Source organism: Pseudopodoces humilis, chromosome 20 (genome assembly GCF_049639895.1).
Source record: "Pseudopodoces humilis isolate 2021_Gansu_Grassland_sample_001 chromosome 20, ASM4963989v1, whole genome shotgun sequence".
Classification (NCBI taxonomy): Eukaryota; Metazoa; Chordata; class Aves; order Passeriformes; family Paridae; genus Pseudopodoces; species Pseudopodoces humilis.
Genome location: NC_142219.1, coordinates 2094863 through 2120734, shown reverse-complemented (window position 1 = coordinate 2120734; position 25872 = coordinate 2094863). Strand labels below are relative to the sequence as shown.

The 25872-nt window shown below is 45.4% G+C and overlaps 1 protein-coding gene across 6 annotated transcripts in view; it reads right to left on the bottom strand.

The window, feature by feature from the left end:
- Positions 1 to 25872, bottom strand: part of CCDC92 (coiled-coil domain containing 92) — a 100310-nt gene that overhangs the window by 38097 nt on the left and 36341 nt on the right. Inside the window, exons 1-4 of one of the 6 annotated variants that reach the window (XR_015774206.1) lie at positions 21954 to 22134; positions 21419 to 21489; positions 12532 to 12595; positions 2803 to 3366 (exon numbers count right to left, since the gene is read on the bottom strand). The gene's annotated coding sequence lies outside the window, so the exon portion shown is untranslated. Of the gene's footprint in view, positions 1 to 2802; positions 3367 to 7127; positions 7844 to 9280; positions 9638 to 12531; positions 12596 to 21418; positions 21490 to 21953; positions 22135 to 22204; positions 22233 to 25872 lie in introns of those variants that run through there. The other 5 variants (XR_015774204.1, XR_015774205.1, XM_088064836.1 and 2 more) reach the window with 5 other exon arrangements.

Genomic DNA, 25872 nt, shown 5'->3' with positions numbered 1-25872 from the left:
TGCTGGAAGTGCCCAGAGCAAGCACGGCTTCATCCCCTGCAAAGGCAGAGTCGCTTCCTGAAAAGAGAAGCCCTCTCTCTTGGCCATCTGGATTGCTGCTCTGATGAGCAGCCACTCAGCACTGAGATTCCTGGCACAGCTCTACTTCACACAGCACGGCTGCCTCAAGGCTGGGCCAAGCCTGTGCCCCTGCTCACCCTGGCCAGCAGGAGCTTTGGAGACCTCTGCCCTCACTGACTGCTCCTCCTTTTCTGTCCTGTGCTTATATAATACAAACTCTCCCCTCAGATGAAGGTGTCCCTCTATGGTGGCCTCTGAGCCATCCCACACCAGTAAGGTGGTGGTGCTCCCCAGAGCTGCTGGTGAGTACAAGCCTTCAGGAGCCCCTGGAATGTTTGTCAGGGCTCTGTCTATCCCTCCTGCTGCCAGCCCCCAGTGCAAACCAGTGCTCCCAGTCACGTGAAACTGGGGCAGCCCCTTGGCCAGCCCAGCACTGTCTTGAGTGAGCCATTCCTTGTCAGGAGGCCTCAGGATCTGTGGTACAAGATGACAGGAACCTGGCAGAGAACAGATGCTTTCAGAAAAAGTCCTCCTCCTCAGCAGCCCTTAAACCTCCCAGCCCCAAGACTCCTGTGCAAATACCTGGCATTTACTAGCATTGCCTGAATTTTGGGTGAGAGTTCCTCCTCTTCCTGCTCCACAGCTCAGTGCTGACATTTTAGGAGCAGTGATCCTGATTTCACATGATAAGCTAAATCCAAACCTCCTGAGGCTGCAGCCCAGGGAGCAAACAGCTCTTTCAGCACTTGGAAGCTGGGGCTCTGGATGCAGCTTTCTGGGTGTGCTGTGCTATGCAACATCTACATCTCAAGCAAGAGCCTCCCCCTAACTCAGCCACCAGCAGGGCTGCAGGCATTGTTCAGACTCTCAAGCAGAACTCACAGCAATGGATTATGTTTCCATAAAAAGCTGAGGGAGGAGGTAGCAACCATGGCAGGGATTGTGGCTGGAGGAACTGGTCATACCTACAAAGCAGGAGAAGGAGGGATGAGAGGGCTGGAGCTGGGTTGTGCTGCCTCATTAGTGCTAACATCCCGATAAACTGCAGCTTTGGAACAAATCTGACTTTGTGTTTCCTTCTTCCCACCCCCAACCCACTGTGTTATTTCTCACAGAACAAAAATCCTGAGTCTTGCCCAGCTCTACCACCAGAGCACTAATCCTTTGGCTGTGGTGTTGGATTAAGTCTTGGACCCTCAGAAAGCACTTCCAAAGCACAGTGAAGATTTTGTTTGTTGGGGTCTAACCCATGGTTGTGCCATGGTTGTGAAACTGTGGCTTTTCTTTTGCTTTTAAGCAGCCCAGATGAAGCAAGGAAAGGAAGGCTGTTCTGAGAGACTATTCCTAATGGTCTGAAAAGAAACCCAGTATTTTTCTTGGCTTGTAAAGGAAAATGGTTACCTTGATTGCAACTTGGTTCTAACACACATTTCAGACAGTAATGAAGACTGCAGATATGAGACTTATACAGGCTCCGTTACACAAACCTTCACAGAGTTTTTTTTTATCCTTTTTCTTTTCATTCTATACCCAAAACTCTGCCTGGTGTAGCTAAGGACCTCTAATGGCTTTTTGGGAAAAGGAGCTTTGTCTCAGGTGCTAAAGTTGGGAGCCACCTTTTATTCTTTGCCATTCTGACAAAAGGTTAATGAAACAGAGCTGGCATTTCATCAAGGCCAGCACTGAAAATTAGGGACAGAGCTGCCATTAAAAATAACCAGATGCATGTGCTTCCACCCCTGACACACCGGTCTTGAAATATCTCCCTTTTGGGTTGTACAGCTTCCAAGGAATAGCAGGAAATTACAATTGTTACACTGGCCAGAGAATGGATTTAATTTGTACTGTTTTATCCTCCCTGTTGGAAACTATCCTCTCTTTTCTTCCACGCCAGCTAGAAAGAAAAGAAAAAATTCAGCAAACCCAACACATTTCTGTATGAAGCCTTCCATGCAGTTGGATCACAGCCTACCTTGAGGAGTGCTTGCTCCCTCTATCAAAGGTATGGACTTTTCCCCTTCTTCAGGGTTTATTGTAACACAGCCACATAGGGCATTCTACAGACAAATTTGTGGGTGTTTAATCAAAGATAGTTTGAAAACCATTGGTTGGTGAGTTCAAGTGGTACACCAAGCTGATGCTAGGGGTGTAGATGCCTAGGTGCTACAGAAAAAGCTGTTTCTCAGGGTGTTAAAGAGCTGGTTAAAGGTGTTGTGCACATGCCAGGGCAAAGCCTGGTGATTACAGTTAAAGTATCTGCAAGAGGAAAATTGATTTTATGGATGCAGAGGAAGGCAGAAGCTGCAGTACAAGTAGCACATCAAACTGTCCAGGAATGACTGTCCAAACAGAGCCTTGGCTGGTTTGGATTAGTTCAGCAAGCATCAGACTCTTACTAAGGCAACCACATTGTGCAAGCTCAGAGAAGGAGCTGAGCAAGTTATAAGCATGTACACAATGATGAGGTTGCTTCAGCTAAAGGGTAATTACTTGTTGAGCAATCATAATCCAAGTAATTTGATCTCATGTCTGTAGGAGAGAGAGGTTTGCATTCATCTAAGCCACCTGTTTTCCTTAAGTAGGTACAACTCTGGGTTACACAGGTGGAAACAGCCTTTGGAAGGACAGGTTGCTGGCCTGGATAGATGACAAAGAGCTGCAGATTTATGAGGGATGAGCAATGATAGACAATTCTTTAAAAAAAGATGAATTTTGTACTCTTGTGACATCACAGTGGGAATGTATTTGGCTGTGTTAAGGCTGGAGAGATGATTGCAGTGACTGAGTTACAGGGGCTTAATGAATTACTGCTCATCAGCTGAGCTGTGGTAAGTGCCTGTGCTGTTGGACACACACAGTACATTGCGTTAGGTCATGGCTGATTTGAGGCACACTGAGGCATAATGTGGTTATCCAGAGCAGAAACTGGCCTGAGCCCATAGCCTAAAACCCCTTTGCTTTTTGAGAAGTACCTAGCCATGTTAATTGGCTGCAGTGGGATGGCTTTAACAGCTCATGTGGCTCCAGAGCACAGTGAGGCTCACAGGACTGAGGGTGGTTCTGAACTGTGAGATGCAGGGTCCTGTTCCAGCCAGGCTCTTCACCCCTATGGACAGCACAGCCCCAAGATCTGCACCAGAAGTGGTTTGTTACTGACTCAGGAGGGAGGAATCATAGGAATGCATTAACAGCACAAACCTGGGAGGTCTAAAGGAGGTCAGGGAGGAGAACAGCAGCTCTGCAGCGAGGCCATGGGAAAGCTCTGGAACTGTTCTGCTCCAGTGCTCCAGCCCTGAGGTGATGTGGCTGGAAGCAGATGAAAGGCAGCTGGTGAGGCATGGTGAATCACTCCTGTTGGGAGCCTTCCCTCTTTCAGCAGGGACTGTAGCCAAGAGCTGAAGTGACTCATGATAGCAGCATGGGCAGATGATGGAGCTGAGGATGGCACAACTCTGCTCAATGCCTGTCATGGGGCCAGGCCATGTCAGGTCCAACAGCACCCCTGGGGCAGGAGAACTGCAGCAGCATTCTTGGTGGGGCTGCCATTGCCAATGCAGTTGAGACTTTCTGGCTATCTTTTTTGCTTCCCAAAGCTTAATTTTCTCTTCCCTAGAGAGGAACAGGAGCTTCCAGAAAACCTGCCTCTCTAGCTACCTTCAGCCCTACCCTGCCAATGCAGAGTGTTGGAGGAGGAAGGGTGTAGAAGGGAGAGGAGAGCAAGACAGAGAACACAAAGCAAAAGAAGGAGCAGGACTGACAGGGGAGAGCACGGGGGCAGTGGGGACAGGGTGCTGTGTTGGGATCCATGGCACTGCCACTCAGCCCTGGAATCAGGTGGTGATGCAGAAAGGAGTGAGAGGATGGGTGGGGAGGGAGAAGAGAGCAGACATCCAGCAGCAGGGGCATGGTTGTGGCTACGAGGCACTGGAGTCTGATCAGGCAATCAATCCTGGATAAGCTGTGCCCAGAGTTTCCTCTCCTCCATGCACACTGTGGCTTTCAGCTCACAGGGCCACCACGAGGGGATGCAAGCACCGTTGGGGGATTGGCTGCTGTTTGTGTGATTCCTCCCTGGGCTCCTGACTTGGCCTGCAAAAAATGCTCAGCAATTCCTTGCACCTTTATAGTGGTCTGGACAAAATTTACAGCAAGTAAAAGAGGCCCAGGAAAAGCTGTTTGCATGGTAGGCAGACACAAAGAACACTTAATCCTGGGTTTTGCTACCTGTCACAGTGCATTACGCTCCCCTGCAGCTGACCCCCACCGTGGAGCAGAGCTTCCCCCAGCAGCAGGGCTGCAGTCACAGATCTGTGTTTGCATTCAGGAGGGCTCTTTCCAAGGCATCAGACAAATGGGGAGCTCTGGGAGGTGGGGCTGAGAGTAGGCAACTGTCAAACCCTTTTATAGAAGGTCCCACAGGAATTTGTTTTCCTCCTATTTTTAAGTTGAAAAGGATCGAGTTTCACTGCAGGAAATAGTTCCTCTCCTCCTCCCTCCCACACACCTTTAATTTTTTTCTACATGTTGGAAGAGCAGGCTGCTGTCTGCCTCAGGTTTCCAAGAATCAGGCAAACTCCAAAGCACTTGTTATCTGCAGCCAAGGAAGCAAAGGGAGAGAGGCTGGAGAAGAAGTGCTCCTGTCTGCAAATGTTCAGAGCCTTAGGGTGCCTTTATTGGTGAGATACACCCTTCCCCATCCCTTTTAATCAGGTTGAGATTGTAATCAGGGTTTCAGAAGAGGGTTCTGTGAAGTCCCTAGAGAAAAAAAATACCCATATCCATTGAAGCTGCCTTGCTTCTTACCCAGTAGTGTCACAGGAAGATCCTGGGGAGGGAGTGCAATAGCCCACCCTCAAGGAATCTCAGGGGTGGATATTTGCAACAGCACTCAAACACAGGCCTAACTGCATTCCTGTTTGAAACAAACACGGTGCAATCACCTCAAAATCTCCACGTGCCAGGGCTCTGCTGACATCACAGCACAGATCCTGCACCCTGATAAACCTGCACCATTTGCAGATGCAAAATGTGCATCCATGCATGGGGGCTCTGGGCAAAATGCACTTAAGCCACCAGACTCAAACCTGCAGTTCAAATCCCAGCCTGTCACTGAGGACTGAGAGCAGGGGTCTGGCTAATGAACAACAGCCTGATGGACACCTTTTGATCCTCAGCATTTGCAGCCCAGTGATTACACACCCACCCCCTCCCCATTCTCCTGATACTGATCAATTTTGCTCACCAGGCACACCCACCCTTCCCTCACCTGCTCCAGCTCATTTCTCCTGTTTCCCTTCAGTGACAGCACAGACAATGCCTCCTTTATAGGTGCTTCCACATGCCTGGTGGAAAACCTATTGAGACTAGCACAGTTCTATCAATGATCTCCTGTTTATTATTCCTCCTGGCATGGGATTTGCCATTACCTCTCTGGCACAGGCAATGTTTTCCATTCATCTTTTCTCAGCCAGTTGTTTGCTCGTTTGCAGGGGGGGCTTCAGAAGAGACAAAGCTACAATTGATAGGAAACATAAGGCCAGGCTGCTGCCAACAGGGACATTCCTCAGGGACATCCAGAGCCTTAGAAATAGTTACTGCAGTCTCTGTCAACAGTGGTTGTGCACACCTGTTAAAAAAGCTTTGCCTTTGGACCTGTCTTTCTGATGACCTTTGATGGCCACCTGTTACTCAAATACTTTTTAAGTTCACATTCTTCCAATGCAATCAGTATTGGGTAAATAACTCCTTCTCACTCCACTGAAGCCAGTGACTTTACAATGTGCCAGAGGGCTGTGGCAGAGCAGGACATCCCCTCAAATCTCAGGGCCGGATAGGTGATTCTGGCCTGCAGAGTGATGTTAGTGTGGTTTCAAGTAAAATCTGTCAGAAACTTATCTGCAGACCTGTTCCAAGAAAATTTAAGTAGATGTCTGCTCTCACTTCTGTAAGAAGGACACAGAATAACCAGTAACATGCATTTCCCAGGCATCACAAAATAGGAAAGGACATTTCAAATCTAAAAATTGAACCAAGTTCTTGGGTTTTGCTCTGGTACAGATATTCAGAAACACCCTCTCTGCTCATGCTAACATTGTTCTGGCAAACATGGTCACTGCCTTTGAGCTGGGTGTGCTCCATGGACATAAAACTTGAATGGGGCTGAAACTTTCAGTTTTCAATAAGTCAAATGTCACAATGAGAGCTGTGGTAATGAAGTTGCTGATGTAACCAGCCTTTAAAATACTTTGGACTAGAAGATTTCTGCTACTATTAGAGCCACAATACTTGCCCTTTTCAGTCACAAAGGGGCAAGCAGGATGCTTTGCTCTAAAGCGTATAGGGTGGAAACTTGGAGTCGTGAAAAATGAGCAAGACACGCAGGACAAACTAAGGAGATCAGATTTGAGTTTGCAAAACAAACCCAGCTGGCAGAGGGAAGATGCGAATTAGAGCAGACAAAGAGTGAGAGTTCAGCTGGGGAACAGACCCACAGCTATCCTGGAGGAAGAAAGAAGTTTTCCAGCCCTCCCTTCCCAACACTTTCACTGCAAAACCTCACAGATTTTGACCTAGAACTGCCCCTTTCCTCCTCCACTCCTGCATGGGCTGGCTGTCTGGGACATTATCTCAGCACCGCTCAGATCCCATTGGGCTCTCTCTGCCTGCATCTCCCAGGCTCTGGTAACAGATACCTGAGTCAGAAGATGAAAACACCACGTTGTGGTTATTTCAGCTCTGTCCCTTTTGTTCACCTTTAGGAGCCCATAGTGGCTCCTGGAAACAAACCACCCTCACCAAAGTCATTGCTGTTCAGACACTCCAGCTCCTGACTCTCATTAGCAGAACAATATTGCTGCCTCAATCACTCTGGTAAACCCCCACACAGTCAAGAGCTGCTTGGCAAGGTTCACATTCTACATGCACAGGGTGAGTTCCCTGCACCCTCCAAAAAAGCTGGAAAGGTGCTGCAGGCAAGCCCTTCGTATTTCACATGGGTCTTTCACAGAAATGTGGACAGAGGCAGATGCAGCCCAGCAGCCAGAGGCTACCCCTGCTTCAGTGGGCCAGGAAAACCATGCACATATGGCAAGAGGCCCTGGGAAGAAGGTGAAGAATTTAGCAAGTTAGAGAAGAGAAAAAACAGGAAATGCTGCTGCTGGCTAAGCATCTTCATTCAGAAGTTATTTTTAAATGCAGCTCCTGCTCTTACTGTGTTTTTGCCCCTCGGCATTACAGAGGAGCTATAAATACAGGTACTGAGGATGCCAAAGTTTGGGGAAGGTGCTGTAGCCTGACTTAAAATGTGGGCTGGCACTCCTGCTGTGCAGAACAAGAATGTGCTGTTCCTCCACACAGGTCTTAACATTTCAAGCCAGACAGAGGGAACAAATGCCCACAGACCTTTTTATTGTCAGGAGAGACTGGCAGGGCTTCATCTACTTGCCTACAGCCCCAGAATGTCTTTCCATGAAGGCTTCCAGCATGCAAGCCACAAAAGAACATTTTCATCTTTGGAACAGCACTGTGGCAGGAGATTGTCCCAAGGAGGGATGTCCAGGCTTGGTTCACAGCACTGTCCAACCCTCAGCAGTCTGTTTTTCTCGCAGGAGAAGGTAGGCAGTGAGGGGCTAGATCCTCTCTCCAGTTCAACCTTCAGTGCATTCACACAGCTCAGTGTTGCTTGAACCAAATGCTGGCCTTGCAGGAGGAATGGAATCCCTATGGGATTTGTCCAGGCACTTTGGAGCAATTCAGAGGGTTACCACCATAAGCAAGAAGATACCTGTAAAAGCCACGGGCAGAAAAATGGGCTTTTGTGTGTCTGCATGAGTGCAGTAGGTTCACAGTGATAATGCTGTCTGGATTTGCAACTGTCTAGACAATGGGAAAATTAGCATCATGAAACTGGATAGTTTTGTGAAATACCCAGCCAAATAATCTGGGAAATATTTTTGTAGTGGTTCTCCTCAGAGGGAGATATGAGCCTGTCCATTAGAGATGCAGATCTTTTGCCTTCTGGTGAGGGATGGAGGGGTTTCACTGAGCCCACTGAGCCTCGTCTGCCATGGTTTCCAGCCAGACACTGCTGCTACTGTGGAGGAAAATAAGCCCAAAGCACAACCATGGCAAATGAGCTTTCTGTAGGCTGGAGCTGCTGCTCTTCTGGCACGGAAAGAGAATTTCATCCTAAGAGCTGGAGGCAGGGCTGTATGAACAGTGGTTTACCTCTGGAGACAAACAACTAGAAGGCAGTGTCACCCCAGCCTGTTTTACAGCCTGCAGTTAAGTCCAAAGGATTTCTAGGCTGCAGGATAAGAGCTCACAGAGAGCAAACAAAACTCATTCTGAGCCTCTTGCCTGGAGCCCCAGGAGCACAGGGCTTAGAGATGCACAGGGATCTCTCCTCCTCTCACCCCCATCTCACATGATGCAGCAGCCAGAATTGTGCTCACAGCTGAGCTGGGAAGTGCTTTGTCTCCATGGCCACTCTTCCACAGAGCTGTAAGACCCAGTACAGTGAGACACCTGATGCACAGCAGCACCATAAGAAACAACCTGGATGCAGAAGCTAGTCCAGAAGCAAAACAGAGGCCAGCAAATCTAGTGCCCAGTTAGAGAATGCTAGAGCTAAAGAATTGCTAGTTTGCAATACTTGGGGTGAGCTCAGTGGTCCTGAAGTGTTGTACTTTGATTACCCCAATATCCTCAGGATTTTAAAGAGGAAGGCAGTTTTGCTTTTGAGATAGTGCAGAAGCAGTTCAGAGAAATAAAAGCCTCTGATCCCCCATTTTATGTCAGAGGAAGAGACTAATTAATACCCTTCATATGCTATTGGAAGAATTTCCTACCTATGACAAAATAACACCACCACAGAGTTAATACTTTTGTGCTGCAGATTCTGTTGTTTGACTTTCCTGGGCTACTTCCTTGCCCCCATCCATCACAACCCTGACTGGATAATTCCACCCCCCCCTCCAGTTTTTGTAGAAGTAATCTTTTGAGTTTTATGAAGTTGATCTTGGCTCATGGCACACATCCCACATCTGTTTTCCTAGGCCTTACTGTTTGACTCAGAATGATTGCATTTTAACTTCATCCCCCCACTGCTACCGTCAAGTGTAAAACCCAAACTAAGCACTCCCACCACCCCCAGGGCATACCTGACGTCTGGGGAGGCACATGTCCCCTCACCTCCTGGTACTGAATAGTGAGAGGTTACTGTAAGAATGCTGACTGCTTATTTATTATTCTTGAAGATGATACGGTGTGAACTGACAGCATAGGTTAAATACAATTATTCTGTATGAGTGAGTTTTCAAAGCTTTCCTTTTGGTTCTTATCCAAGATCCTTAAAAGCACATCATTAAGGATAAGCATGCACACAGAGCAGTGGGATGTGACATGTTCTTTAACTTGTCATGTTGGTTTTGCTACCTTTTGAAGTTGAAAGAGAGAGAAACTGCCCATCCCTGTTCTTGGGCAAACTGCCATGCACTTCCAGGAGACTTTGGACCAAAGACCTCACTGCTTCATGTCCAAGGTGGCAGAACCATCCCCAGGTACTGCAAGACACAAACTTTCAGGTGGAAAATACTTGCTGAAAATCTTGGTCTCTCAAGATTCAGACTTTCCCAAGTTGAAACTTTTAAAAGTCCTCATTCTCTTTGAAACCATAAGCTCTTGGCTTCTTAGCACCTCGCTGAATTTCAGCAGGGGTGATTGGGAGAGAAAAATGCTGAATTCAGTAAGGCAACATGTACATTTGAGATAGGATATGGTCAGGCAAGAGCACATCTGTTGGGCATGTAGTCAGAAAATCTCTGCGGGACCTCTGCTGATTCATGACCTTCAGTTAAATTTGGTTAGATATATCTGGGCTGGATATGCTGCCTACCATTCTGCATCTGGTAATAGAGTTAATAAATACTTCTTTCAGCATCAGCTTTCCTGTGGTATTTTGCTCAGTCCAATTCTGCTACTAGGCAGAACTCAGAAATGCAGGGATCTGCCAGTTAGAGTTATCCCAAGTGCAAAACAGTAAATCCAACAGGAAACATGAAGGCCATGAGTTAACAGCAGCTCCGTGCCAGAATAACCCCCTTTCCCAACTCTGAGCACTGTAGAGTTCTGACCATCTCTGCTTGGCTAATCCAAGAGCAGGATGGCTACAGAGCTGAAATGGTGACACATCAAAAAAAGAAAAAAAAAAAAAAAGGAACTGAGGAGATATTTTCAATGCTGCTAGTCGGTAATTATTCTGAAGAATGAACAATAAGGGAAATACCTTTCACAGGGGCACATCACTATGATTTGGAATAAAGGTAAAGTTTTAAAACTCCTGCACAGCTCTCTGGTTGCAATTAGGAAATGTTAAATCAGTCAGGCATGGAGTGCTTCCTTGCCAATGTCGGAGTCTTGTTTTGTCTCTGATAGCTCCACATTCTGCTTTTAAGAGACAGCTCATGTTTGATGTTACAGTGTAAATATATAAGGCTAAATTCTGTCCTGGCATACTCTGACCCTTGGGGAAAAAAAGAAAAAAAGAGGTGTGTGTGTGTGTGTGTGATTTTTTTTACTGGTGAAGATGATAATCATTAATGGCTGATTTTTTTTTTTTTTAGTGAAGATGACAATTCTTGGGTTTGAGGTGCACATTTTAAGTCATGTGACTTTTGCCATCATTCTTCACAGATGTCCTGAAATGCTACACTGGAAACAAAGTTTGAAAACTGGGCTAGGAACAGGGGTCCCTCTTTGCTTTCATCCTTGGAATCCTTTTGGAGTCCTTTTCTGGGCTGCTGGGCTTGCTCTGAGTTCTCCAGCCCATTGCAAGGTGTAATGGGAGTGTAAGGAACTGTGTTAGTTCCTCATAGCTCCTCACTCCAAAAGAAAGCCCAGGGTGGAACACAAGCATTTCTGTCAGAATATGGAAAACTATCAGACAGAACAGCTGCATTTGAACATATCCCTCTAGACATGCTGTAGGCCAGGGCAGGGAAGAGTTTGGAGAGATGGGCTGATGTCTGGATGCATTTTAGTGCACACCAGGCCTCCCTGGAAGCGAGCCCTCCTCACCTCACCTGGTCCAGAGCTCCTTGTGTCCCTTTGCACCAAGGTGTCCCTTGGAGTCAGGAGAGCTCCAAGTCACACTGCTGCTGTTGCAGACTGTTCTGCTCCATCTTACTCATTCCCTTGAACTTCCTATAGTCCCTCCTTTTCCCCCCACACAAAATAAAGATCCTAGAGAATGTAGGCCTGTCATAGAACAACTAAAAGAATTTAAGGCTTTGTAAAAATTGGGTCCAAAGTGAGAGCAACACATTTACAGTGATCACCTGAGCATAGCACTACAAAAAATACCAAAAGCAAGACAGCTGAACATTGCTTTTTTCAAACTACAGACAGGCTGCATTAACCACAGAGGAAACCTAAGGAGAGCTCGTGTCTGGAAGAAATAAAACATTTGCATAACATTCACCGTGCATTCAATTCTAGCAGGAGGTGCTTGGGACCTCCTTGGTCAATGCGAGTGCAAACTCAGAAGTTCTCTCCCTAAAGAGGCTTGGAAGCACTTCCTCAGGTCCATGTCCCACCACAGGCACCATTTCACCTTTCACACACTCAACCCAATTTCCAGGTGACCCCTGCAACGCATGACAACCAGTTTTGAATACCAGAAGCAGATACACAGAAGAAATTAATATGATCCAGACAACTACACAAAAGGTTTAACCTCCTAACCCTGTGCTGGAATTAGGGAGCACAAGTACAACCACCGAGCACAGAGCAACATCACAGGCTGAAAGCTGCAGAGCTGCAGTGACAGAAATGTGCTGCTGTAGCAAATCCAGTCCTGCTCTCTGCACTAGCCCAGAGGTTGCCAGCACAGTTTCTCTCCACCACTGTACAGTCTGTCCTTCCCATGTGCTGAGGTTGCAATAAATCCCAACTACTCTCCACTGCAGGCATCACTCAAGTGCTGATGGCTAGACCAAGAGAACTTAAACAAAGCCATCCCACAAGTCACACTCATTTATCTAGTGTCTCACCCCTTTTTTCGCTTCAGAGGAGGCCATGACTAAGAATGGATACATCAGTGCAGTAACAGGATCATCCAAAGCCACATCCTCACATGCTGCTGCCACGTGTCACATCAGGGCACAAACCCTCCCCTTTAATATAAGTTAAAAGTGCCTGTGTGTTTTGGAGCAAGGGGAATGTGGCTGAGATTCTTCCTTTGCTGACACACCACAGTGCTGAGCTGCTGTGGTGGGCACCAGAAGGAACAAATGTAAAGTCAAAGGCATTATAATCTAAGGAAGGGCTGGAGAAACACAAACTGAGATGTCATAAAAACATAAGCCAGAATTCATTACAATTTGTAACCAAAAAGAAACTATTGATATGCCAGTTTCCACTATAAATAGCTAGAGTTGAGGGTCTGAGTTTATAAAACATTGAATGACTTACCATATGTTGCACTGGATGGTTTTGGTCGGAAGTCCACAAAGGATCTGTTAGACAGCAATTTCTCCTGTTGAGACAAAAACTCAGAGGTAAAAACTGCCTTGCCAAGCCCAGAAGATAAGCACAAAGACACACTGTTTTAAATCACATGAGAGCAGAGTGTGCTGGAACAAAGCAAATACAAACTCTTGGGGTGTTTAGACTACAGCCTGTCTGCCTTTTTCCAAGTTGGGTTGTATGAAAAAGTAATTTAGAGCGAGTTCAAGATTACTGCAGTCATGCCAGAGAGTCCCAGCTGCACAGTGGGTTGTTTAATCTGGGACAGCAGCTCATTTACAGGTAAAGTTTCCAGGTGTTTACAAGGCAGTGTGGTAGGGAGGAGCTGGCTCACAGCAACTGGCCCTGATCCTGTTTTCCCCCATCTCCTCTGTGGATGCCCAAGCCCCCTGCAAATGGGGCATTTTCTGCCTTTATCCAGTATAGCTTTATCTCTGAAGATGTGGTGGGGTTGGGCATGGTCAGCAGGAGATATCCCAGGTTTTCCTTTCTCTGCCAGGGATTTGCTTAGTTCCCGTGCCCTGAGCACCTTATTCACCACAGAAGTAGGTCTAATATCCAGGTTTTAAACCTGTAACTCCCTGGAATAGAATTGATCGGTGGAGGTGTGTAAGAAGTACAGAAGAACAGTTTAGATGCTACAGATTCTCCAAACAGATTAATCCTTTTGACTTCCGTGGGATGGGTGGTTTGTCTTTGTCACAGAGGACTCCAAAGCAGGTCCAGTTTGAAGAAGAGGAGATCCAAGGTTGACCATGGAGCTGGGAAAATTGATTATGGCACCAACTTTCTCACTGTGCACAGTGATGGAGGTGAACAGAGACTGTCAGGAATTAGGCTGAATTCTCCTTTCCCAAGGATTTTGATCACTCTGGAACATACCCTCAGGATATTTGCCAAGCTTATTAAAACAAACATAGGGAAGCTCCTTGAGGCAGGACCCACAACTTCCCAGCTCCTGAAGCTCTCAGCCCAGCAGTTAAAAGGCAGGAGGGGAGCAAACAGCAGTCACTTTGTGTGACATGGAGAGCTGAGGAAATATGAAAGACAAATTATTCAAAATAAAAAGCAGTGCAAAAACAGATTAGGAAACTACTGTGCCGTGACTATTAATGAAGCGATAGAAAATATCAATCACTCCCTGGCCTCTGAAGCTTGCTGTGAGAGAAGAATTAGGAGATTTTATGTTCCGAGTACCAGGAAACCACAGGGCCCTGGTGCCTAGTTTTCAAAAGAACACTGAATCACAGGGAGGAAAGCAGAGTGCTGCAAAGAGCCAAGGGCAGCGTTTAAAAATAGCAGCTTTCAGTTTTGCTGCTTTTTTCTTCTTCTTAAGTGCCTGGATATAGGATCATGTCAGAGGGTGGATAAAGAGAGCAGACCAGCCCCTGTGGAGAGAGAAGTGTTCCTGAATGAAGTACTGCCAGTCAGGGGTTGTGGGCTGCTCATTTTGCACTCCAGCTCTCCCCCTCAAAGGAACCAGTCTCTCCTGATCCTCTTGTCTGCCCAGCACAAGAGAAGGGCACTGGGGGAGTGGGGACTGAGGAGCTTTTCAAGCCCATCAGTGTGTGCAGAAGCCAGTGCAAATGAGCACACAATGAATGTGTGATCCAGCCAGAACCTTCCCCTTCTGGGCACACACAGAGCCAATTTCCCATGGCATTAAGGACACTTCTGAAGTGCTGTGCAAGGAATGGGATTTATTGAGATGTGTGTGCTGATGCTCTAGGTCTGTGGGCAGGGAGAAACCACATCTGGCTGCTGTACACTGGCAAAAGTGCTAAACCAAGAGAAAGGATATCTGAATTCTGATACTGTTCAAATTTCTCCCTCCCTCAGACTCTGGACTATGCATCTCTTGAAAGACCAGCAGGCCAAAGTCACAGCACCAAAAGCAACCACATGGAGAAGCTGAGTGTTGGTACTTTAGATAGGCAAAGGAGACAGAGAAGTATCTCCTGAAATGGACAATAAAGTTTTAGGTCATGCAGTGGGGTAACCGTGACGATTTTAAGGCAGAAATGGGCAGGGGCTGCAGAAAGAAATGAAATCTCATCCAAACAGACTGAAAAACAGATATGTCTTTAGGTAGCTGATCTTAGGAGACAAAGCTCTGTGCTTGCAGAGAGGCAGGATGCCCCCGTGGGCCTTTGCTTTGTCTGTGAAAAGAGAAGAAAGGCACATCTGATGCTCTGGATAAGGCTGTCTGCATCTGCCTCTCCAGGGAAGTCTGCTGTGTCTTATGACTCACTGCTCAGAGGATGCTCTCAAATCTATAGAGGAATAATTCGTGTAATAAGGGCAGCAAGTGCAGGGAGCCACATAAAATCCTTTTTCCCAATTAAGCAAGCAGAAACACAAACTCTTTTTCTCAGCCTTCTCAGGGACAAAACAAGCAAGTTTTTCACTGCAATAAGCTATGATTGAAATGGAAGGTGGGGGAAGAGAAATACTGGCTCTGTCACTTGGTTAACAGGAGTACACAAATCACTTAAACTGCTACCAGAGCACTGCAAGATTGAATCACTGCAAATTCAGTTTCTCCTGTCACCACCAAGGACTTCCAGGCTCTGGTGTGGACAACAACCAACATTCACAAAAAATTGAGTACAGATTAGAAAGCAAAAACCTTGTATGGATAATTATGCTGACCAAGTCCTAAAGGAACATTTTAACTTTACAAATATGCAGAAAAATCCCTAACATCTGGAATCTGAAGTATTTCCTTGTAAAGGAATTTCCACTGGAATGTCATCTGTTCTTGCTGTTCTTTGAGATAGGCTGCTGACACAACCAACTGGACCTGCATGGCACAGAGCTCTTCATTCCTGTGGTTCATAAAAGAACCCAGTAGTGCCACAGGACAGTGTAATTGCCATGTCACACACACAGATTAAGCAGGCTTTCATGGAGATAAGGAGCTCCACGTGTCCTAGAGATGCTCCAAGAGACACCCAAAGTTACTGTTAAATGTAGATATTGCAGCAGATTGGAAAAACAGGTGGCTTTTCCTCTGAGAATATATACCAGGGAGCATTCTAAGAAGCAGGGCCAAGATTAATTAACCTGATCAACTACAGTAAACTTACTGTAAAGTACAGGAATCATGAAGCACTGCATTTCCTCATTTGTGGCTTGGAAAACAAATTTGCCATTGAGCTTCTTTTGGAGGGCAGTAGGAGAGGGCTCAAAGCAGCACACATTGCTGCATCTTCATCTACCATTGCACCCTACCAGCACAGATCCCTGGACTTCCTTGTACTTTTTACCCCTCAGCAGTTGTGAAGTACCACAAATACACATACTCAAGCCTGGGGAGTTTTCTGTTTTTCATCTGGAAGATTTCAAAAGGTTTCACAAGGGCCAAAATGAAAAGGCATTTGGATGTTTCCTAGACAAAACCTTGTTGTTTCCATTCTGCAGGAAGAGCTGACACTTTAAAAGACAACCAACCACAGACATTGAGAAATGGTGCAAGACATCTTTCAGTTTGTCTTTGCCAACGCTTTGACCTCGCCACAGCGACCAGACAGAGCTTGCTGAAAAGTTCTAAATACTTGGAAAAATAGTGGCACCACTCTACCATCTCTCATCCAAAGCAATGCATGAACACATTGTACTTCTGGAACAATTCTGGCCCTTGGCTGCATTTTGGGGCTATAAACACAGACAGAAGTGGAAGGGACACATGAGAAGAGTAGAGGAAAGCTGCTGGTAATGATGGATAGTATTTTTTAACAGGGTTCAGTGTGGCTGTACAAGGAACAAGCCAGGCACAGGGAACACTGCATCATGCTCATGTTTCCCAGGTACTCCCTGGATTGAAATCCTGATGGATTTCTATACCCCTTAGCGTTGGCTGCAGAATAGGGTTTCCTTGGGGTTTTAGAGACCAACATTATAAAGCTATTTCTGAGAGAATGACACTAGTAAGAGAACTGGTGATAACAGCAGCAAAACCCAGAGTCTCTGGCACAACCAGAAATATAAGAGTTTTCCAAGTGGTCTCTGTCTTTATGGAGAGGATGTGGCTGTGAGCATGCACTTTGTTATCATAACAAAAAAAAAAAAGCCACCAGCATCTCCTGATACCTCCAGAGAAAGCATTTGTGCTAACCCAGTAATTTGTAAGCAATTAGGGCACAGTGTTGTATGTTTAGAAATCCTTAAGCAGAAATGAAAAAGGTCTTCCTAGGAAGTGGCACTTACATCTTCCTTAAACTTCTCTGTGTACTTGCATTACAACAAAGGGCTAATCTGAAGTAGCCTCTGAGTGTTAGAATCAGGGATCCTCCATAAAAAAATCCCAATCTTAAATTACATATAAATGTAATCATAAAAAATCTCAAGTTAAAGATTTTTCTAGGAGTTCAGGTTGGATCAGACTCCTGGTACCAAATTGCCAGCTCTCTGGTACCTTCTGTGACAAATAAAAGAAAGTATAAAAGAACTAAACATCTAAAGTTTCCTTTCTCTGCATAAAGAACCTTACCTAAGACATTTAAAATACCTTTATCAAAGAACAACGCTCCAGTGGAACCTTGTTAAGAATAAATTTGCATTAAGAGCAAAGACATGGATGTCCAGCAGTGAAAGTCAGTTCAGGCATGTTTTGACACAGGAGAATTCTCACATCACAGCCTGGTCCCAGAATAACCAGTGGTAAAATCCTCTTTGCAATGGGCCCAGTGGTTTGGATCACATTAATGCCAGCAGACACTTGACCTGACTGTCTTGCCAGCTCCTAGGTTCATGCTTTCCCCCTTTGTTCATTAGATATTTGAAGCAACAATATCTAATTCCTCACCTGTTTTCAAGGAAAAAAAAAATTCCCTTGAGAAGCTTTCTTTGTTCTCCTCCCACTTACACTTCTAGCTGGTTTTTGCCTTTGCATTGTTAGTTCTGTGCAAATCCAGGTCAACTCTGAAAATAAATCCCTGGCATTCAAAAAATCCTCCATTCTGATTTGAGATGGAATTTTGAACCTTTCCAAAGAAAATCTTGTGCCTGGCCATGGAGATCTTACAAATCATCCCATTTCCAGCACTGGATTGGATGAGAAGCTGAAGCATAAATTTGCCAGGTGATATAAACTGTGTTTCCCACATATTCATGTATTCAGATTCTCTGCTAACAACAACTCAGCAGCAGTAAAACTGGCTATAAAACTCCATCATCAGGTATTCTGGAACCCAAATCTCTGAGGTCTTAAAATCCCTGTCTATTGCCCAGGCCTACAGAGCAAGACCAAATTACTGCAAGGAGCTCACTTCATTATCCCTGCACTGGATGAGCTGGACCAGCATTAAGGCCCCAGTGTCAGGCACTGCAAGGCAGCCCCTGCCCTTGGGAGTTTGAGATCTAAACCAGACAAAGCAGAGAACAGTCCTGAATTGCCTTTTCCTACACTGGAATATTTCAGATGAATAAAGCTGCAGGTTTTGGCAGGCAGTATCCAGCTCTGAACAATTTGCTTTGTATCCAGACTGCTTAAAAGATACCAGGGTGAATTCTTCCCATTGATTACATTTTGGGAAGAGTCCCAGGTCTTTGATTGAACTCCATTTTTTGATTGCACATTATAACTCTGCCAAACAAATATCCATCCAAAGGAACAGCACTACCTCTAGCAGACCCTTTGGGACCAGCACTAATGTCAGTGGAGCTCAGGCACCTTTTGTTCTTCTTTCTCCTCCAGGACCACGTGGCCACCATGATCCAAATGGGAAACAACACTTTTTGTGCACTCAGGAGCAGGGCTGGGGTACCACAATTTTGACATGTCAACACGGCCCACGCCTGTACTCCTGACAGGGCTGGAGCCTCCCCCAGGAACACAAAACAGTTTCTCATGTCTCATTTCTGCCTCAGTTTTACTGAGGAATTTTCCTGCTGCACTTCAGCTGGAACAATATTTTAAGCAAATAATGATGACTGGAGAGGCAAGTTAAGGGAAGGCATCTAGGAGCTGGAAATCAGGTCCATTATGCTGTATTAAATATTAAGCTCAGTGTTGTAAGCCAGACAATTGCATACTGAATTAATAATGTTATTTATTCCATTTAGTGGATTATGGGGGACACTTAATCATTGTGGCATTTTAAATCAGAGCTGGCATCAACAGCTCAGCTCTAAGAGTATTATATGGAGACACAGAGATGGATTGAGTAGCTGGAGGTGAAGAGAGTGCAAATGTGTGAAATACAGCAGGTTTGGTAATAATGTTATGTGGCCTTGATTGTTCATTTGGATACTAATGCTCCACCAACACCTAAGAAAGCATAAGCAAGTCCCCAAAGATAAACCTGAGCTGGAGCTTTTGTAATATCTGAAGGAACTTAACTTCTTTTCTTTTTGCAAAAGAGTTAAAAATTTTCAAGCAAAATCCAAAAGTATCTGTTCAGTCAAAACAAGAAAATGTCATGGGAAATTCTGAAGCTTTTTTTTTCTATCAGAGTTTAGATAAAATAATAAAAATATCAGAAGATGGAAAAAAATATATTGATACAGCTGTCTGAAAGCAGTTTTAATTTTAAATTTTTTTTTTAAACCCAGAGAGGTCAATTATTTTTCCAGACTTCAACACTGAAAATCAAAGACATTGTTGCAGGAAGTTTCAAGCAGTAGGAATCTTACCTTTTGAAATATAGGGATTAAAATATTTAAAAAGTCCAAGGCATCTCCTCTTTCATAATTTGTTCATTTTTTACTACCTAATTTTTGGCTCTCTGATTGCCACCTTTTTTAGCCATGTGAAGAAATGGCTCCCCAGGAATCATGAAAGAATCTGCATTTTTTACAATCACTCAGCAGGAACACCCTATCACTCCTTAGGCACATTTTTCAACCTTAATCACCTCCAATTGCTATGGATTCTAAAATTCAGTCTACTGGAGAAAGAAATAACAGCTCTGCCATTTCCTGCAGCTCTGATTTTTGCACCTTTCATGGAACAATTTCATTGACTTTGCAGGAGCCTATCTGGATTTACACCTGTGCAAAAACGAGGCAAGAAAACCTGACCCTTGGTGTGGAATATCAGGCTCATAAATGCGCTCTGTATCTCCAAGAATCTCCCCATTTACAAAGGTGAACAGCTGTTGCTATAAATCAGACGGTCTGAACCAGCCATTAGAACTTCATCCAGATGATCCGTTTAAAATATACAAAGGCAACATTTTGGAAATAAAAATCTACCCTCATGTCCTCAGGGACACCTTCTGTTAGAGAAAAAAAATCTCATAATTCAAGGCTAAAATTAGTTCACTTTAATGCTGTTTCAGGAGAGCCATGATACTCAGGAGAAACCTCTCCTAGCAAAGGCCTGTTAGATGACTTAAGGGATCCCAAACATCTGGTAATTTGGTAAATACTGCATTGGAGACATCTAACATCTTTTTCAACTTCTCCGTGGGTGTAACTCTTTGCTGTTAGCTGGAATGGCTGTATCTGGTTCATTTCCCATCAACCATTTTCTGTTTGAATAGGAAACACTTGCTAAAGTGTGGAAACAGCTGGCAGAGTTGGCTGTGTATGAACAAAACACGCTCTTGTTTCTGACCACAGACTGGCCTTTAAGTTCCAACTGTGATTGCCAAGGGCTCCTCTTGGCTTTTTGGATGAGACCAGGTCACTCAACATGTACAAGCTGGCTGTGTTCAGGGCTGGTTCTTGGAGCATAATGCTCACTGTCAGCAGGGATAAAGCTTTGTGTAATAGAGGGGAGCAGGATGAGCAGCCCCATTTTATTAATGGGGGAAGAGAGGCACAGGAAGATTAAATTATTTGCCTCTGGACATTTACAGTGAGAGAAGGAGACTCATGTTAGTAACTCTCAGCTCCCTGCTTACACAGCACGTCTTCTGCTCTCTCACACACCAAGAGCATGAAATATAGCTAAAGGGGCAAGATGCAGGTCAGCCCTGCACTGACCACTGAGTGACCATCACCTGTTCCCAAAGCAGCAGTTTCCTCTGCCTTCACCAGGTCCCTGCTTAGTCCTGAATGGAAAGGCTAAATCATATTCCACTGTTCTGATGGGCTTTGCCATTTGTCTTTCTCAGTGTTCTGGAGAGTTAGGCATAACAAGAACATGAGGAAACCAATGAAACACAGACAGAGCTCTATCCTGAACCCCAAGACAGTCACACAGAGTAACAAGCTCAGCTCCTTTCACTCAATCCCTTATACTCTTCTGAGACCATGAAAAGGAACTTTATGATATGCTGGAAGGGATGAAGTATTAGCTATCAAAAACTAGACTGAAGTAACTGAGAGCCTGCATTATTTTCTCTTTGATGTATACTTATGTAAATTCAAATAAATATGCTTAAATGTAACCTGTCTTCAATTCTAGCAGAGCTTATTAAATCTATTTATGTGAGACAAGCTAGGCTCCAAGGAATGCCAGGAACTCCCCTGACATTTGCCTTCCTACTTAATGTGATATTCTATGATTACACATACCAGAGCCTTTCATTCAGGCATTTTAATTTACAAATACTTTTTACATTTCTTAACGCCCCTGTGGACAGGCATTAAGAGTCCACTTTATTCAGGAGCAATCAATCGAAGTGCAGCAGGGCAGCCCATTTTGCTCCAGATCACGCACTGAAATACCAGCAGAGTTTGGAAAACTCCTTCCATGTCACTCAGAAACACAATTTCCATTAAGAGCAGACATGTTCTCTTTATGCTGGGCCAAACACTCCGAGCAGAGATGCAGAGGGAGAGCTTAGCAGCAGGCAGGCCATAGGAAGGAGATCAAGACTAATGTCCCCAAAGCAGCCACAGTGAGGACAGTGACCACCCCTCCTTTGCTAAGGTCACTCACCAAGCAAGTGCTGCTCTCCATGGTGTAAATCTGTCAGACATTTCCTCCATGTCTCTGTCCAGAGCCAAAGGCTAAAGGAGAAGAAGGTATTACTAAATGGCATCAACTCAGTCTTCCTACAGCAATCTGCACATTTCAATAAAGTTCTGACTCCTCTGAGAGGACTGGCAACTCATTGCTCAGGCTCATCTTCTCTTGCTGGCTCTACTGCTTCTGGGGTTTTTAATGACCTTTAGTAATGAATTGCTTCTCTCACAGTCCCTGAGATGAGGTCTGGGTAAGTCCAGCCTTCAGGGCTGGCAGAGCTGAGAGAAGCCTGCCCAGCCTGGTAAGTACCAAGGAGCACAGGTTCCAAGGGAACTCCTACCAGAGCCCATAGGGCACCAACTCCTCTTCTACAGGGCCTCCAGGTATCTCCATCACCCCCTAAACACTCAGCAACACTTCAGCTATTACTTGCAGTCCTTACAACCAATAACTAAAAAGAGACTCTCCTTCAAACCCATTTTCAAAGAAAGAACACACAGCCAAGTACCTTCCATGCAGGAACTCAGCTCCCAAGGACGCTTTTGCCTCACACCTGCAGGACACGAGCCCTTGGTGGAGCACAGCTGCCTCTGGCAGGCAGGTGACACTTTCTCTGTCAGGCTTCAAGTGAAGTGCAAAATCTCCTCATGGCAGAAACCAGAGCCATACTGCACAACCAAACCAAGCTGTGTCTGTGTTTCTTTATGTTCTCTTTGTAAGTGGAGTGTAATTATATGCACAAAGAAGCCCCTGCCCTACCTGGATTAGGAGAGCACCTCCAGCTTTGCACCAGAATTACCCAGGAGATGGGAAACAAGAGGCCCCTCTTGAGAGGTCAAATTCAGGTAAATGAGCCCCATCTGTGCTGCTTTAGGGCAACAGAGCACCAGCAGCCCCCAAGTGTTAGAAACAACCACCTACTTTGCCTTTGCTTGGGCTTTATGGTGAGAGGGTGACCCAGCTGCAGAAAGGAGAGAAGATAAAACTCAAGGTGCAGTTTGTATCTGTAGGAAGAGATCTGGGCTGCAGCAGGGAGAGCTGGGAGATAAACAGCCCTGGGGACAGATCAGAATGAATCTTACACCAGCATTTTTGTTTGCAGGCCTGTTCCTTGCAATGTTTTAGTGGGATAAACCCAAAACTGCCATCCCTCCATGTAAATAAAGGGATTTGTCATAAAGCTAACAGATCCTGTTCAGAAGTAGTTCCCCAGAATATGAAGTGACAATGAGGTGCCTAAGAAAATTACTTTCCCACTGCCTGGGAAAAGCCATTCCTAGGATGGTAACTCTCCAGCTGTGATCAATATGGGCTTTGAGAGAAAACAGGGGCCTGAAAGACTCTGTGTATGGTCTGCACAAGGAGAACAAAGGCAACAAATTAAACGGAGGTATTTGTAAAAGGTCTGTGTCTTACCCCTAATTATCAGCTTAAAGGTAAATTCTTGGAATGGTTACAGCCAGCCAGTTGCTCTGGGAATCTCATCCACATCTGGCAGACAAGGAGCTGTAACCTGGTGCTTGTAGCCTTTGCCCACCCCGGAGATCCTCCTGAGAGGTCAGGTCCATCTTGCACTCCCACAAACTCTTCAGGTGCTATTCTCTGGCTGCCCCATTGCTGCAAGAGGTGACTGAGATTTTTTGTTTCAGTGCTTTTACAGTTATATTGTGCCCAAAAGGTTGAAGCAGAGAAACATGAGCCTGTGGCCTCCAAAACCCTGGGGCTTCACCAGAGTTTTGCAGTTCATTTACACTGAGTCAGAATTTGCTGCCAGGTTTGAACCCCTACTGCCTCCCTCTGCTACCCTTCTGGACACAGATTTCTCCCACAATTTCCCCCATCCTTTCCCATGGGCTTGTGAGGACAAAGAAGCTCATGTTTGACAATTACTCCACGCAGAATCATTAGGTGTGATCATAAGAGTTCAGTGATGGAAACCATTTACCTCATGGGTGAGTCCCACTTTCCCAGCCCAGCCTCCCTCCTCCCTCTCTTGCTGACTGTGGCAAGTTGGGCAGAAAATGATTGACAGTTTTTAAGAGCTGTGTTCTCACAAAACCAAAGTTATGATGGACAGAGAGCAAGCATGCTCATTTCATAAGAAATACACTGACAGCTCTTCGCCCCTTGTGTCACTTCATGGACTCCAGGGCAATTGCAACAGCATTGGACATGGACTTATCCATCCAGGGGAAAACAAGACTTCCTTCAAACCCTCTTTTATTTACTCCAGTCAGCTGTGCTGAGTGTATTGATTCAATCAGCTATTTCCTTAACCATAAAACCAGATGTGCGCCGTCACGGCCCATCTACGGGGACTGAATCCGTGCCATTTAGAAATGCAGAATAAAAATAAAACACCCCAAGAAAGCTGAGATATGCTGATGTTTGGAGCTCTCAGTTTCCTAGGTAAATTGCTTTCTTTTGAGTCACATTTATTTTTGTTACCTCCAAAGAAATGCTGTTTTAGCCGCATTTCTTGGAAACAGTGTTGAGATCTAATGGGTTGTTACTGATGTGAATTCTCATGGTGGAGAATAGAGGGAGTGTAGTATTATCTTTGCTTCTGGGCATCAGCAACTTCTGCAAGCAATGTGGTGCAGTGGTGCAGTGCATGCCATTCCTTGCTAAGGCAATTAATTACCTTGGTCCCTAATGAGAAGAGCTGTTCAGCTTAAAAAGAAAAACAACATTGGAGACCTCTGGACTTAGTTTATGTCTGGACATCTGGGTAGATGTGTGAATTAGGGAGGCCACATCTCTCAGTTTTCCTCTGTTTCTTCTCAGGCCATGTTCTGTTGTTTTCCTCTGTACTTCTTATGGACACTACAGCTGAGGCAGGTCACTGCAGCAGTTCCTCCTTGCAGAGTCACCAAGGAAATGTGGTTTGGCTTCATTCTGCTTTGTGTACTGGGTACCAGGTCAGCTATTTCCCAAGTGAGTCTAAGGATCCCCATGGAGTGTGTGAGGAGTTGTCCATCTGCTGGGTGTTTCCTTCACCCCAAAGGATGCTGCAGGGGATGCAGGTGGGGTGCACACAGCCTGCAGATCCTGCCCTTGCTGGATGGAGACACAGGGTGAGCAAACATCTGCAGACAAGAGGCCATGCCCCAGCTGAGCCTGCAGCTACAGAGAGGAGCCTTTGTGCAGGAATGGGCTGGGATTTGCCGGCTGGAGGGTTCTTTCAGCAATGCAGCTGTAATATGCTACATGCCAGATTGTAGACATTCCTGGGGCAGCTTTCCAGAACGTGAATAAACTCAGGATATATGTATAAACCCAGCGCACAGTGTGGGCTCTGCAAGGCCTGGAGGTAGCATGGCATTGCATTTGCACATGTACAGCCTGAAGGGATTTCTTCGAGCCCAGATGTCCCCTTCAGTTCCAGGATCCACATGTGCAGATCAATTCTTGCTCTGTGCTGGAGAAATTATCTCAGAATGTCATACCTCCCCAATGCACAAAGACTCATTCTGATTGCGCTGTCCCTTGGCTGTCTGTGTGACATAACACAGCTCTGAAACACCACAAATATGAGCAGGGGGGCAATGGGAACACGAGATGGGGCTGTGCTACTCAGGGAAGCCTGTGCAGGATGCAGAGTGTATGAGTTGGTCCATCCTGGGGTCCCAGTCACAAGGGTAAGAGTCACAAGTGATTCACTGCATAGGGAAGTGTTACTTCAGAAAAGGAATGATTCAAATTCAGGAATTATTGAATAGCATTCACACAAGTCATATCCTAATGCCTACCTAAACAGCATCTGTCCTGTGACATTTAGCATTGCTTGGGGAAAAAAAACAGAGGGGAAATATGGCAGCAGAGACAACAAACACTTAAGAAAGACAAAGTGTAAATGCATCTCCAACAGCTGAGTACTCTCAGTCTCGAGGGAAATGTGCCTGCCATGTAGATGTGGTTTCCTCTGGTGCAAGACTCCTCAAAAGAGTCAGTGGGGTCTTTATGTTCATACAATCATAATGCCTTTGTGTAATTGAGCACCACTAATTAAAACCAAAAGGAAGGGTATATTTTCCAAAAATGCCTTGCTATTTTTCCTCCCCTTCAGAGAGTTTTCTGACATCTGAAGAGTGGAGCTCTGTGTAGGCAAGGGCACACACATAAATGAACCTAGAGATGACTTCTGCCCCTGTCATAACTGTCATAGATGCAGAGAGAAATAAGTCAAGAGGAACAACCAACTCTGGAAAGTCATACAGCCAAACTTTGGGTTTGAAAACAGGAGAATGTCACATGTGCTGCTCCTGACCTGTACCTTACACTGTACTATTTTGTGTGTTGTTCTTTGTCTTCCCCAGAGAAGACAGAAACCAGACCTTAAAACATTCACAATGAATTTTCAAATCAATAGTATGTGAGACTTTGTCTAAAAGGTAAAGTTGTAAAAATCAATGTCAGAGAGAGCG